The sequence below is a fragment of the Scyliorhinus torazame genome, chromosome 29 (genome assembly GCF_047496885.1).
Source record: "Scyliorhinus torazame isolate Kashiwa2021f chromosome 29, sScyTor2.1, whole genome shotgun sequence".
Lineage (NCBI taxonomy): Eukaryota > Metazoa > Chordata > Chondrichthyes > Carcharhiniformes > Scyliorhinidae > Scyliorhinus > Scyliorhinus torazame.
The window spans coordinates 27,582,321-27,598,311 of NC_092735.1; the positions used below are offsets into that span (position 1 = coordinate 27,582,321).

General features: G+C 41.0%; 1 protein-coding gene across 5 annotated transcripts in view; it reads right to left on the bottom strand.

Moving 5' to 3' along the window:
• The window catches only part of lrrc4ba (leucine rich repeat containing 4Ba), a 257,493-nt gene that overhangs the window by 55,921 nt on the left and 185,581 nt on the right, over window positions 1-15,991 (bottom strand). The window contains exon 1 of one of the 5 annotated variants that reach the window (XM_072492279.1): window positions 14,257-14,277. The exons of the other annotated variants lie outside the window; for them this stretch is intronic. The gene's annotated coding sequence lies outside the window, so the exon portion shown is untranslated. Of the gene's footprint in view, window positions 1-14,256; window positions 14,278-15,991 lie in introns of those variants that run through there. 5 annotated transcript variants of the gene reach the window in all.

Genomic DNA, 15,991 nt, shown 5'->3' on the forward strand with positions numbered 1-15,991 from the left:
AAATAAACAGATACTCTGAACAGCTACAGAGTGAACAATCCTTACTCTGCTAAATAAACAGATACACTGGACTGTTACACAGTGAACAATCCTTACTTTGCTGAATAAACAGATATTCTGAACAGTTGCACAGTGAACAATCCTCACTCTGCTAAATAAACAGATACACTGAACAGTGACAGCCATCAATCCTCACTCTGCTAAATAAACAGATACTCTGAACAGTTCCACAGCGAACAATCCTTACACTGCAAAAAAACAGATACTCTGAGCAGTGACAGTGAACATTGCTTCCCCTGCTAAATAAACAGATACTCTGAGCAGTAACACAGTGAACAATCCTTTCTCTGCGAAATGAACAAATACTCTGAACTGCTACACAGTGAACAATCCTAACTCTGCCAAATAAACCGATACTCTGAAAAGTTACACAGTGAACCATCCTCACTCTGCTAAATAAACAGATCCACTGGGCTGTTACGCAGGAAACAATCCTTACTCTGCTAAATAAACAGATACTCTAAACAGTTACACAGTGAACAATCCTCACTCTGCTAAATAACCAGATACACTGAACAGTGACAGCGAATAATCCTCACTCTGCTAAATAAACAGATACTCTGAGCAGTTACACAGCAGAAAATCCTTACACTGCGAAATAAACAGATACACTGGACTGTTACAGAATGAACAATCCTTACTCTGCTGAATGAATAGATACTCTGAACAGCTACACAGTGAACAATCTTCCTCTGCTAAATAATCAGATACATTCGACTGTTACACAGTGAACAATCCTTACTCTGCGAAATAAACAGATACACTGAACAGTTACACAGAGAACAATGCTTACTCTGCGGAATAAACAGATACTCTGAACAGTTACACAGCGAACAATCCTTACTCTGCAAAATAAACAGATACTCTGAACAGTGACAGTGAACAATCCTTACTCTGCTAAATAAACAGATACTCTGAACAGATATACAGCGAACAATCCTTACTCTGTGCAAGAAATAGATACTCTGAACAGTTACCGAGGGAAGAATCCTTACTCTGCTAAATAAACAGATACACTGGACTGTTACACAGTGAACAATTCTCACTCTGCTAAATAAACAGATACACTGAACAGTTGATGAGAACAATCCTTACCCTGCTAAAGAAACAGATACGCTGGACTGTTACACAGTGAATAATCTTTACTCTGCTAAATAAACTGATACTCTGATCAGTTGCACAGTGAACAATTTTCCTCTGCAAAATAAACCGATAATCTGAACAGTAACACTATTACAATCCTAACTCTGCTAAATAAACAGACACACTGCACTGTTACACAGTGAATAATCCTTACTCTGTTAAATAAACAGATACTCCAAACAGTAACGAAGTGAATAATCCTTCTTCTGCTAAATAAACAGATACTCGAAACAGTTACACAGTGAACAACCCTTACTCTGCTAAATAAACAGATACTCCGAACAGCTACAGAGTGAACAATCCTTACTCTGCTAAATAAACAGATACACTGAACTGTTACATGCTGAACAATCCTTACTCTGCTGAATAAACAGAAACTCTGAACAGTTACACAGTGAACAATCCTTACTCTGCTAAATAAACAGATACTCTGAACAGCTACACAGTGAACAATCCTTCCTCTGCTAAATATATAGATACACTGGACTGTTACACAGTGAACAATCCTTACTTTGCTGAATAAACAGATATTCTGAACAGTTGCACAGTGAACAATCCTCACTCTGCTAAATAAACAGATACAGTGAACAGTGACAGCCATCAATCCTCACTCTGCTAAATAAACAGATACTCTGAACAGTTACACAGCGAACAATCCTAACTCTGCGAAATAAACAGATACTCTGAGCAGTGACAGTGAACATTTCTTCCCCTGCTAAATAATCAGATACTCTGAGCAGTAACACAGTGATCAATCCTTTCTCTGTGAAATGAACAAATGCTCTGAACTGCTACACAGTGAACAATCCTCACTCTGCTAAATAAACAGATACTCTGAACAGTTCCACAGCGAACAATCCTAACTCTGCGAAATAAACAGATACTCTCAACAGTTACAATACGAACAATCCTTAAACTCTGCTAAATAAACTGATAGACTGGACTGTTACACGGTGAATAATCCTTACTCTGCTAAATAAACGGATACTCGGAATAGTTGCACAGTGAACAATCCTTACTCTGCAAAATAAACAGATACTCTGAACAGTTACACAGTGAACAATCCTCACTCTGGTAAATAAACAGATACACTGAACAGTTTCACAGTGAACAATCCTTTCTCTGCTAAATAAACAGACACACTGGACTGTTACACAGTGAATAATCCTTACTCTGCTAAATAAACCGATACTCCGAACAGTAACGCAGTGAATAATTCTTCTTCTGCAAAATAAACGGATACTCTAAACAGTTACACAGTGAGCAATCGTTACTCTGCTAAATAAACAGGATACTCTGAACAGCTACAGAGTGAACAATCCTTACTCTGCTAAATAAACGGATACTCTAAACAGTTACAAAGTGAACAATCCTTACTCTGCTAAATAAATAGATTCACTGGACTGTTACACAGTGAACAATCCTTACTCTGCTGAATAAACAGATACTCTGAACAGTTGCACAGTGAACAATCCTCACTCTGCTAAATAAACAGATACACTGAACAGTGACAGCCATCAATCCTCACTCTGCTAAATAAACAGATACTCTGAACAGTTCCACAGCGAACAATCCTTACTCTGCAAAAAAACAGATACTCTGAACAATTACACAGCGAACAATCCTAACTCTGCGAAATAAACAGATACTCTGAGCAGTGACAGTGAATAGTCCTTACCCTGCTAAATAAACAGATACGCTGAGGAGTAACACAGTGAACAATCCTTTCTCTGTGAAATGAACAAATACTATTAACTGCTACACAGTGAACAATCCTCACTCTGCTAAATAAACAGATACTCTGAACAGTGACAGTGAACAATCCTTACCCTGCTAAATAAACAGAAACTCTGAACAGTTACACAGAGAACAATCCTAACTCTGCTCAATAAACCGATACACTGGACTGTTACACAGTGAATAACCCTTACTCTGCTAAATAAACTGATACCCTGAACAGTAACACAGTGAATAATCCTTAGTCTGCTAAATAAACGGATACACTGAACAGCTACAACATGAACAATCCTTACTCTGCCAAATAAACAGATACTCTGAACAGTTACACAGTGAACAATCCTTACTCTGTGAAATGCAGAGATACACTGAACAGCTACAACATGAAAAATCCTAACTCAGCCAAATAAACAGATACTCTGAGCATTTACACAGTGAACAATCCTTTCCCAGTGGAATAAACAAATACACTGAACTGTGACAGCGAACAATCCTCACTCTGCTAAATAAACAGATACTCTGAACAGTTACAAAGCGAACAATCCTCACTGCTAAATAAACAGATACACTGGAATGTTACACGGTGAACAATCCTAACTCTGCGAAATGCAGAGGTACACTGAACAGCTACAACATGAACAATCCTCACTCTGCTAAATAAACAGATACTCTACACAGTTACACAGTGAAAAATCCTTACTCTGCGAAATAAACAGATACTCTGAACACATACACAGTGAACAATCCTTACTCTGTGGAATAAACAGATACTCTGAACAGTTAGACAGTGAACAATCCTCACTTTGCTAAATAAACAGATACACTGAACAGTGACAGCGAACAATCCTCACTCTGCTAAATAAACAGATACTCTGAAGAGTTACACAGTGAACAGTCCTTACACTGCGAATTAAACAGATACTCTGAACAGTGACAGTGAACAATCCTTACACTGCTAAATAAACAGACACTTTGAACAGCAAGTGAACAATCCTTACCCCCGCTAAATAAACAGATGCTCTGAACAGTTACACAGTGAACAATCCTTACCACCGCTAAATAAACAGATGCACTGAACAGCTACAACATGACCAATCCTTACTCTGCCAAATAAACAGATACTCTGAACAGTTACACAGTGAACAATCCTAACTCTGCGAAATGCAGAGATACACTGAACAGCTACAACATGAACAATGCTTACTCTGCCAAATAAACAGAAACTCTGAACAGCTACATAGTGAACAATCCTTACCCGGCTAAATTAACAAATACTCTGGACTGTTCCACAGTGAACTATCCTCACTCTGCTATATAAACAGATATTCTGAACATGACAGTGAACAATTCTCATTCTGCTAAATAAACCAGTACTCTGAACAGTTCCACAGTGAACAATCCTTACTCTGCAAAAAAACAGATACTCTGAACAGTTACACAGCGAACAATCCTAACTCTGCGAAATAAACAGATACTCTCAACAGTTACAATACGAACAATCCTTAAACTCTGCTAAATAAACTGATAGACTGGACTGTTACACGGTGAATAATCCTTACTCTGCTAAATAAACAGATACTTTGAACAGTAACACTGTGCACAATCCTTACTCTGCGAAATAAACTGATACTCGGAATAGTTGCACAGTGAACAATCCTCACTCTGGTAAATAAACAGATACACTGAACAGTTACACAGTGAACAATCCTTCCTCTGCTAAATAAACAGAAACACTGGACTGTTACACAGTGAATAATCCTTACTCTGCTAAATAAACCGATACTCCGAACAGTAACGCAGTGAATAATTCTTCTTCTGCAATATAAACGGATACTCTAAACAGTTACACAGTGAGCAATCGTTACTCTGCTAAATAAACAGGATACTCTGAACAGCTACAGAGTGAACAATCCTTACTCTGCTAAATAAACGGATACTCTAAACAGTTACAAAGTGAACAATCCTTATTCTGCTAAATAAACTGATACACTGAACAGCTACATAGTGAACAATCCTTACTCTGCTGAATAAACAGATACTCTGAACAGTTGCACAGTGAACAATCCTCACTCTGCTAAATAAACAGATACACTGAACAGTGACAGCCATCAATCCTCACTCTGCTAAATAAACAGATACACTGAACAGTGACAGCCATCAATCCTCACTCTGCTAAATAAACAGATACTCTGAACAGTTCCACAGCGAACAATCCTTACTCTGCAAAAAAACAGATACTCAGAACAATTACACAGCGAACAATCCTAACTCTGCGAAATAAACAGATACTCTGAGCAGTGACAGTGAATAGTCCTTACCCTGCTAAATAAACAGATACGCTGAGGAGTAACACAGTGAACAATCCTTTCTCTGTGACATGAACAAATACTCTGAACTGCTACACAGTGAACAATCCTCACTCTGCTAAATAAACAAATACTCTGAACAGTTACACAGTGAACAATCCTTACGCTGAGAAATGCAGAGATACACTGAACAGCTACAACATGAACAATCCTTACTCTGTGGAATAAACAGATACTCTGAACAGTTACACAGTGAACAATCCTCACTCTGCTAAATAAACCGGTACTCTGAACAGTGACAGAGCGAACAGTCATTACACTGCGAAATAAACAGATATTCTGGACAGTGACAGTGAACAATCCTTACCCTGCTAAATAAACAGATACTCTGAACATTTAGACAGTGAACAGTCCTTACTCTGCGAAATAAACAGATATTCTGAATAGTGATAGTGAACAATCCACACTCTGCTGAATAAACAGATACTCTGAACAGTAACACCGTGAAAAATCCTCCGTCTGCTAAATAAACAGATGCACTGGACTGTTACCCAGTGAACAATCCTCACTCTGCTAAATAAACAGATAGACTGGACTGTTACATGGTGAACAATCCTTACTCTGCTAAATAAACAGCTACTCTGAATAGTTACACAGTGAATAATTCTTCCTCTGCTAAATAAACTGATACTTTGAACAGTAACACTGTGATCAATCCTTTCTCTGCAAAATAAACGGATACTCTGAACAGTTACACAGCGAACAGTCCTTACTCTGCTGAATAAACTGATACACTGAACAGTGACAGTGAACAATCCTCACTCTGCTAAATAAACGGATACTCTGAACAGTTACACAGCGAACAATTCTTACTCTGCAGAAATGCAGAGATACACTGAACAGCTACAACATGAACAATCCTTACTCTGCCAAATAAACAGATACTCTGAACAGTTACACAGTGAACAATCCTTATGCTGAGAAATGCAGAGATACACTGAACAGCTACAACATGAACAATCCTTACTCTGCTCAATAAACAGATAATCTGAACAGTGATACAGTGAACAATCTTCACTCTGCTAAATAAACAGATACTCAACAGTTACACAGTGAACAATCCTTCCACTGCTAAATAAACAGATACACTGGACTGTTACAGAGTGGACAATCCTTACTCTGTAAATAAACAGATGCACTGGACTGTTACACAGGGAACAATCCTTACTCTGCTAAATAAACATGTACTCTGAACAGTTACAATACGAACTATCCTTAATCTCTTCTAAATAAACTGATACTGTGAAAAGTTGCACAGTGAACAATCCTTACTCTGTTAAATCGACAGATACACTGGACTGTTACACGGTGAACAATCCTTACTCTGCTAAATAAACAGATACTCTGAACAGTGACACAGCGAATAATCCTCACTCTGCAAAATAAACTGATACTCTGAACAGTTACACAGTGAACAGTCCTTCCTCTGCGAAATAAACAGATATTCTGAACAGTGACAGTGAACAATCTTTACCCTGCTAAATAAACAGATACTCTGAACAGTAACATCGTGAACAATCTTTAATCTCTTTTAAATAAACTGATACTCTGAACAGTTGTACAGTGAACAATCCTCACTCTGCTAAATAAACAGAGACTCTGAACAGTTACAATACGAACAATCCTTACTCTGCTAAAAAACAGATACTCTGAACAGTGACAGTGAACAATCCTTTACCTGCTAAATAAACAGATCCTCTGAACAGTTAAGAGGCAAACAACCCTTACTCTGTGAAATAAACAGATACTCTGAACAGTGACAGTGAACAATCCTTACCCTGCTAAATAAACAGATACTCTGAACAGTTACACAGCGAACAATCCTCGCACTGCGAAATAAACAGATAGTCTGAACAGTGATAGTGAACAATCCTTACTCTGCTGAATAAACTGATACTCTGAACAGTTGTACAGTGAACAATCCTCACTCTGCTAAATAAACAGAGACTCTGAACAGTTACAATACGAACAATCCTTAGTCAGCTAAATAAACTGATACTCTGAACAGTTGCACAGTAAACAATCCTCAGTCCACTAAATAGACAGATACACTGGACTGTTACAGACCGAACAATCCTTACTCTGCTAAATAAACAGTTACTCTGAACAGTGACAGTGAACAATCCTTACCCTGCTAAATAAGCAGATCCTCTGAAGAGTAACACAGTGAACAATCCTTACTCTGCGAAATGCAGAGATACTCTGAACAGCTACAACATGAACAATCCTTACCCTGGCAAATAAACAGATGTTCTGAACAGTTACACAGTGAAAAATCCTTACTCTGCTAAATAAACAGATACTCTGGACAGTTACACAATGAACACTCCTTCCTCTGCTGAATAAACAGATACTCTGTACAGTTACACAATGAACACTCCTTCCTCTGCTGAATAAACAGATACTCTGTACAGTTACACAGCGACCAATCCTCACTCTGGTAAACAAACAAATACACTGAACAGTGACAATGAACAATCCTCACTCAGCTAAATAAACAGATACTCTGAACAGTAACACTGTGAACAATTCTTACTCTGCCAAATAAACGGATGCTCTGTACAGTTAGACTGTGAACAATCCTTACTCTGCTAAATAAACAGATACTCAATAGTTACACTGTGAACAATGTTCACTCTGCTAAATAGACTGATACACTGGACTGTTACAGAGTGAACACTCCTTAGTCTACTAAATAAACAGATACTATGAACAGTTGCACAGTGAACAATCCTCACTCTGCTAAATAAACAGATACACTGGACTGTTACACGGTGAACAATCCTTACTCTGGTGAATAAACAGATACTCTGAAGTGTGACAGTGATCAATCCTTACCCCCGCTAAATAAACAGATACTCTGAACAGTTATACAGTGAACAATCCTTATTCTGCTAAATAAACAGATACTCTGAACAGTTACACAGCGAACAGTCCTTACTCTGCGAAATAAACAGATATTCTGAACAGTGACAGGGAACAATCTTTACTCTGCTGAATAAACAGATACAGTTACAATACGAACAATCCTTAATCTTTCCTCAATAAACTGATACTCTGAACAGATACACAGTGAACAATCCTCACTCTGCTAAATAAACAAATACACTGGACTGTTACACAGTGAACAATCCTCACTCTGCTAAATAAACAAATACACTGGACTGTTACACAGTGAACAATCCTTACTCTGCTGAATCAACAGATACTCTGAACAGTGACACAGTGAACAATCCTTCCTCTGCTAAATAAACAGACACACTGGACTGTTACATAGTGAACAATCCTTACCCCCGCTAAATAAACAGATACTCTGAACAGTTATCTGTTCACCTTCACCTTCAGGTGAATAAACATTCACCTGAGGAAGGAGCAGCGCTCCGAAAGCTAGTGACATCGAAACAAACCTGTTGGACTTTAACCTGGTGTTAAGACTTCGTACTGTGCTCACCCCAGTCCAACGCCGGCATCTCCACATCATCTGAACAGTTACACAGTGAACAATCCTTACTCTACTAAATAAACAGATACACTGAACAGTTATACAGTGAACAATCCTCAGTCTGCTAAATAAACAGATACACTGGACTGTTCCAGAGTGAACAATCCTTACTCTGCTGAATAAACAGATACTCGGAACAGTTACAATACGAACAATCCTTAATCTCTGCTAAATAAACTGATACTCTGAAAAGTTGCACAGGGAACAATCCTCACTCTATAAGTAAACAGATACACTGGACTGTTACACGCTGAACAATCCTTACTCTGAAAATAAACAGATACTCCGAACAGTTCCACAGTGAACAATCCTTACTCTGCTAAATAAACAGATACTCCGAACAGTTACACAGTGAACAATCCTTACTCTGCTAAATAAACTGATACACTGAACAGTTACACAGTGAACAATCCTTACTCTGCGAAGAAAAACTGATACTCCGAACAGTTACACTGTAAACAATCCTTACTCTGCTAAATAAACCGGTACTCTGAACAGTTACACAGTGATCAATCCTTACTCTGCTGAATAAACAGATACTCTGAACAGTGACAGTGAACAATCGTTACTCTGCTAAATAAGCAGATACCCTGAACAGTTACACTGTGAACAATCCTTACTCTGTAAATAAACAGATACTCAACAGTTACACTGTGAACAATCCTCGCTCTGCTGAATAAACAGATACTCTGAACAGTGACAGTGAACAATCCTTTCTCCTGCTAAATAAACAGATACTCTGAACAGTTACACAGTGAATAATCCTTACTCTGCTAAATAAACTGATACTCTGGACTGTTACACGGTGAACAATCCTTACTCTGATAAATAAACCGATACTCTGAACAGTTGCACAGTGAACAATCCTTACTCTGCTAAATAAACAGATACTCTGAATAGTTGCACAGTGAACAATCCTCACTCTGCTAAATAAACAGATACACTGGACTGTTACAGTGTGAGCAATCCTTACCGTGCTAAATACAGAGATACTCTCAACAGTTGCACAGTGAACAATCCTCACTCTGCTGAATAAATAGATACTCTGAACAGTTACAATACGAACAATGAAATGAAAATCTTACTCTGATGAATAAACTGATACTCTGAACAGTTGCACAGTGAACAATCCTCACTCTGCTCAATAAACAGATACACTGGACTGTTGCAGACTGAACAATCCTTACTCTGCTGAATAAACAGATACTCTGAACAGCTACACAGTGAACAATCCTTACACTGCTGAATAAACAGATACTCTGAACAGTTATCACAGCGACCAAACCTTTCCCTGCTAAATTAACAGATCCTCTGAACAGTTACACTGTGAACAATCCTTACTCTGCTAAATACAGAGATACTCTGAACAGTACACAGTGAACAATTCTAACACTGCTAAATTAACAGATACTCTGAACAGTAACAATTTGACCATTCCTTACTCTGCTAAATAAACAGATACTCTTGTTATGGGCCAGGGTTTACAGAACCCCAAAGTGTCTCATGGAGTTCACCTGACCCACAACTTTTAATAGATTGTGGTATGGGGAGCACACGGTCCACTCTACAGGTGTGGTACAGCAGAAATGGAAAAGTATTTTTTAAAGCAAAATAATGTTTATTCTATGAACTCAAGTTAACCTTTTTAAAACATACAGTGAACATCTTAGCAACCATTAATTCATATACAACCCCCAAAGAATACAACACTAAGTAATGCTAAATAACTTCCCAAACAACATACAGAAGACAAAAGAAACACCTTTTAACAGAAGCACATTAGGTTGACATTCACTGCTGAGAACATTTATAATTCTGAATTCACCAAATGATAAAGAGATAGTCTTTTGATGGCAGAGAGAACAGCAGTACACCTGCTTGGTCTGGCTTCAGCTCCAACACTGAAAACGAAACTGAAACACACCCTGCAGCAAACAGCCTAAAATGAAAGTAAAAAGCTGACAGACAGCCCAGGCCCAAGCACCCTCTGACACCACTGCAGTACTGCAACACCCATTTCTTAAAGGTATTCTCACTACAGATATTTATATACACACCCATTTATAAACACCCATTTCTTAAAGTTACTCTCTCATGACACTCTGAACAGTTACACAGTGAACAATCCTTACTCTGCTAAATAAACAGCGGGCACAAATTCATGGCGTCTTTTCGTCTGACCGGGTGACGTGGCGAGGCCGTTGAATCTCGTGAGAGGCCTCTCGCGAGTCTTGCGATGCTCACAATGCCTCATGGGAGGTGTGATATCATGATCTCGCGTGATACCATGACCTGGATCTCACTCTCGCTGGACGAGATGCAGATTAAGATATGTAAGTGGGTCAAATGTGGAGCTGTATTAATGGCAGCTTTTCTGATCCTCCACGCCATTAGGGACCATGAGGTGGACGGGCTCTGGGCACTCCCAGTGACACCTGGACACCTTGGCACTCCCATCCTGGCACCTTGATAATGCCACCCGAGCACCCTTGCAGTGCCACTCTACCAGGTTGGTATGGGCGTTGCTTGAGTGTCAGGCTGGCAGCGCCATAGTGCCCAAACATCAGGTTACCCATGTCAGTCATCGGTCCCCGGGGTGCCTTGCCCTTGCTTGTGCTAACTTGACGAATCTCAACTTCAAGGGCAGATGGTGTTTGGAGAGCTAGAGAAAGTGCTTGCTGTTCTCCCAGTATGTAAGAAAACCTTTCACGATCCAATCCCATCCTGCAGTGCGTTCAGTGGTTCTAAATTTGATTATGTGACTCTGGTAACTGACCTATTCTCACTGCGCTTGACAGTTAAGCCTGGGTGTTGACTCAGAGCAAAGTAAACAAACACCACAGAGGCTACTGGAAACTGAGCTGTACGCATGCGTGCAGGTATTTTGTGGCTGCAGAGATATTTTACGGTGCCTTATAGTCACTGAAACACTTTTGAAGTTCAGCTGCTGTTTTCAAGGTGAAAACACAGCAACCAATTTGCACAGAGCAGGGCCCACACAAACAGCAATGTGATAACGGCTTGACTATGGGCGGAATCTTACTAGATTCTGGCAAAGAGTCAGATTCAGACTGAAAACCAGTGTGTACTCTCCTCTTGCACAAACCCCAGAGGCTGGATTCTCCGTTTCAGCGGGTTGGGGGGTGAGTGTTGGTAAGAGCATCTTTGATTTAAGAGGGGAAGTTCCTGTGGTGATATGCCTGTGCACAGTTTTGTATATAGTTAGCAACCAGCTTGTGATGATAGGGATCTACCATGTGACTCGAGACACATGGCAGTTGGTAGTAAGTCGTACAAGAGGATAATCGCACTTAGAGTAACTCCAGGAGAATTCACAGAATTCATTTAGTAGCCATTGTCTGTATTATACGTCATTAGTTATCTTTCCACGTGTTTGTTAATAAATCATCTTTCTTGTTAAAGAACGAGATGTTGTGTGTGCATCTGTACTACGGCCACAACACAGAACACGACAGTTCCAATTGTGGGGTGGGATGGGGCTTGTGCTGGGTGGACGTTCAAGTATCAGGAAACAGGTAGGTTGATGGGCTGGTGTTGGGGGAAGCACTCCTACTCTACCTGGCCCACATGGAGTGCAGTAAAGATCTGGTGAAAATATGATGATGAGGACGCGTAGTTAGAGCATAGGGAAGGTAAGTTCGGAAGAGCATTGACTAAATAGATTGAGCACAGAGTAAAGTTACATTATATTCCAATTTCTGTAGAGATTGATACATTTTTAATATGACAAAGTTTCACTTTTTAAGCCTTTTACTGTAACAAACTAAAAACAATGCAATTCAAACATGTATTAACAGGCAAAGGATATTTCAAACAAACAGGTAAATTTCAATGTAAATCGTTGATACAACAAAGATACATCTCCAATAGTCCCACTGTATAACTGTGGCACCACATGCAATCTCGTAACCTTTCCTATGTGTCCTCTGCACTGCCTATTCAACCTTTTTGGACCTTGGGTCACATTCACCCAGCAACTGTGTGCCATCTGAAGTCCCACGACACAGTTAACACTGACCAGACAGACATCAATGAACCCTCCCTCACTCACTTCAGGGCAGTCCTGATAGTACAGAATCCCCAGAGACTCCCTCCCTTTACCCAGTCTGGTGTGCACTTGCAACACTTAAACATTGGCAAGGGGTCTCGTCCAATCCCCTGCTCTTCCTACCTCGAGTATTCCGTCCTCTCCAACTCTATAACATGCACATTAACACAATCTCTGCTCTATTCTCAGAGACCTGCTTCACCACAGGGATCTGCTTCACATCTGCCAACCAGGAAACCGTTCCATTTGGAGAGAACATTGCTTGTTTTCTCACACAAATTCTCAGTGTGTTCTGAGCTGATCAACAGAAACACAGGCTGAATCCAAATACCAGCACAGTTCGCTTTCTATTTACCCCTTTGCTTCGCAGCTGATCATCCCCATAGTGACTTCAGGTCACATGGGCATTTTCTGGAACCCAACGACAGCATATCAGGAAATCAATTAACCCTTTTTTCCCCAGAATATTCCGCAGCCCACGGCTGGTCTTAAAGGGGGACGTTGTACAAGAAAAAGAAATACAGGCTTTTCCCAAAGCGGATGGGTCATCACGAGTGATAAGTGGTCACTAGGTTGAGGGGAGTGTGAGAAGAAGTCAGCAGACATAGAATTGATAGGGCAGAAAACAGGCCCATTCGGCCCATCGAGTCCGCACCAGCCCTTGGGAAGAGCACCCCACTTAAGCCCACGCCTCCACCCCTATCCCCGTAACCCCACCCAACCTTATATGGATACTAAGGGCAATTTATCATGGCCAATCCACCTAACCTGCACATCTTTCGGGATTTGTGGGAGGAACCGGAGCACCCGGAGGAAACCCGCGCAGACACGGGGGAAGAACGTGCAGGCTCCGCACAGACAGTGACCCAAGCCAGAAATCGAGCCGGGACCCTGGAGCTGTGAAGCAACTGTGCTAACCACTGTGCTACTGTACCGCCCACGGTAAGCTGTAAACTTAAGTAGATTTGGATGTTGTTGGAATGGAGGGCCAGCTTCTCCATTCAATTCCTCGGTGTGGCTGGGGGACGTTATGGAGCCTTTGCAACTTGAGAAAATTAAATGTGCGTTAAGGGGCGCAACTGAGGGGTTTTAATAAAAGACGCGGTGGCCTTTCATTCTGTTCTTTGAAGAGCTAGTCACCATCCGCTGTTGGGGGTGTTGGGGTGGGGTGTTGCAGTTTTGTTTGAGGGTGTGGTTTGTTTTTATTGTATTGTTCTGTATGCATTAAAAATTGTTCAATAAAAATATATTTTTAAAAAGCTTAAAATACAAATGGCAATTCATATAATGAACAAAATGGCTTTATTACCAGCAGATCAAACAATCCCACTGTTAGTAAAGATAACGACCTAGCCAATAGCAGCGAATCGAAAACCTACCTCGTTGACCAGGCTATTTTGTCGCCTGCCTGAATACGATGTGACTCAGTTCCATGTTTTATTTGATACTCGCTGCCGTGGTACGTTTTGCCACACCAAAGGGAAGCTATATAAATGCAGGTTGTTGCTGTCATAGAACATAGAACATAGAACGATACAGCGCAGTACAGGCCCTTTGGCCAACGATGTTGCACCGAAACAAAAGCCATCTAATCTACACTATGCCATTATCATCCATATGTTTATCCAATGAACTTTTAAATTGCCCTCAATGTTGGCGAGTTCACTACTGTTGCAGGTAGGGCATTCCACGGCCTCACTACTCTTTGCGTAAAGAACCTACCTCTGACCTCTGTCCTATACCTATTACCCCTCAGATTAAAGCTATGTCCCCTCGTGCAGCCATTTCCAATCCACCGCGGGAGAAGGCTCTCACTGTCCACCCTATCTAACCCCCTGATCATTTTGTATGCCTCTATTAAGTCTCCTCTTAACCTTCTTCTCTCCAACGAAAACAACCTCAAGCCCATCAGCCTTTCCTCATAAGATTTTCCCTCCATACCAGGCAACATCCTGGTAAATCTCCTCTGCACCCACTCCAAAGCCTCCACGTCCTTCCTATAATGCGGTGACCAGAACTGTACGCAATACTCCAAATGCGGCCGTACCAGAGTTTTGTACAGCTGCAACATGACCTCCTGACTCCGGAATTCAATCCCTCTACCAATAAAGGCCACACTCCATAGGCCTTCGTCACAACCCTATCAACCTGGGTGGCAACTTTCAGGGATCTATGTACATGGACACCTAGATCCCTCTGCTCATCCACACTTCCAAGAACTTTACCATTAGCCAAATATTCCGCATTCCTGTTATTCCTTCCAAAGTGAATCACCTCACACTTCTCTACATTAAACTCCATTTGCCACCTCTCAGCCAGCTCTGCAGCTGTCGTTCGTGAATCAAGGCCACAACGGTGCCAGGAGGGGGCTAGCCGGATCCCAAGGGGAAATGGGACACCAGTCAACGTTGCTGGAGGCAAATGTGAGAATTAGGGAAGGGAGTAGGCTATTCAGCCCCTCGGGCCTGCTCTGCTGGCCACTAGGATCCAGCCCGATCCCTCAAATTTGTTGAATCTCTCCTCATGAGCTGCCACAACCCTCTGGAGCTGACAGTTCCGAAGGTGGACAATCCCTCGAGTCCAAAGAAGCCACTAGAATAATTTTAAAAGGAACGGGGGAGACCGGGGGGGGGGGGGGGGGGGGGGGGGGGGGGGGGGGGGATTAATTATTGTTTATCCTCAAGCTCAGCCCATGTGAAGTGAATTCATAGTGAGCTACATCCACTGCATTTCATTATATTCCACTTACTATAACTTGAAATTAATTGTAACCAGGAAATGCAATAGTACATATAGTGGTTGCTCATGTGGGAATATAAAGATAAAGAAAGCCAGAAGGTTGACGAAGGGTTAGGCAGCTTGCCAAGAAGTGGAAGGAGCAGGTAAGGCTGTGTTATTAGTGGTGTTTGCTCACTGTAGTGAGTTTCAGTGTGGAATTTCTCCTTTGGGAGAGAGGGGGGGGGGGGGTTGGGTGTAGCGGGGGTGACCGAGTGGCTGGCCAATGGTACCAAATTGGAGGGTTTATGAAAATGAACTGAAGATCGCTTATTGTCACAAGTGGGCTTCAAATGAAGTTACCGTGAAAAGCCCCTAGTCGCCACATTCCCGGCGCCT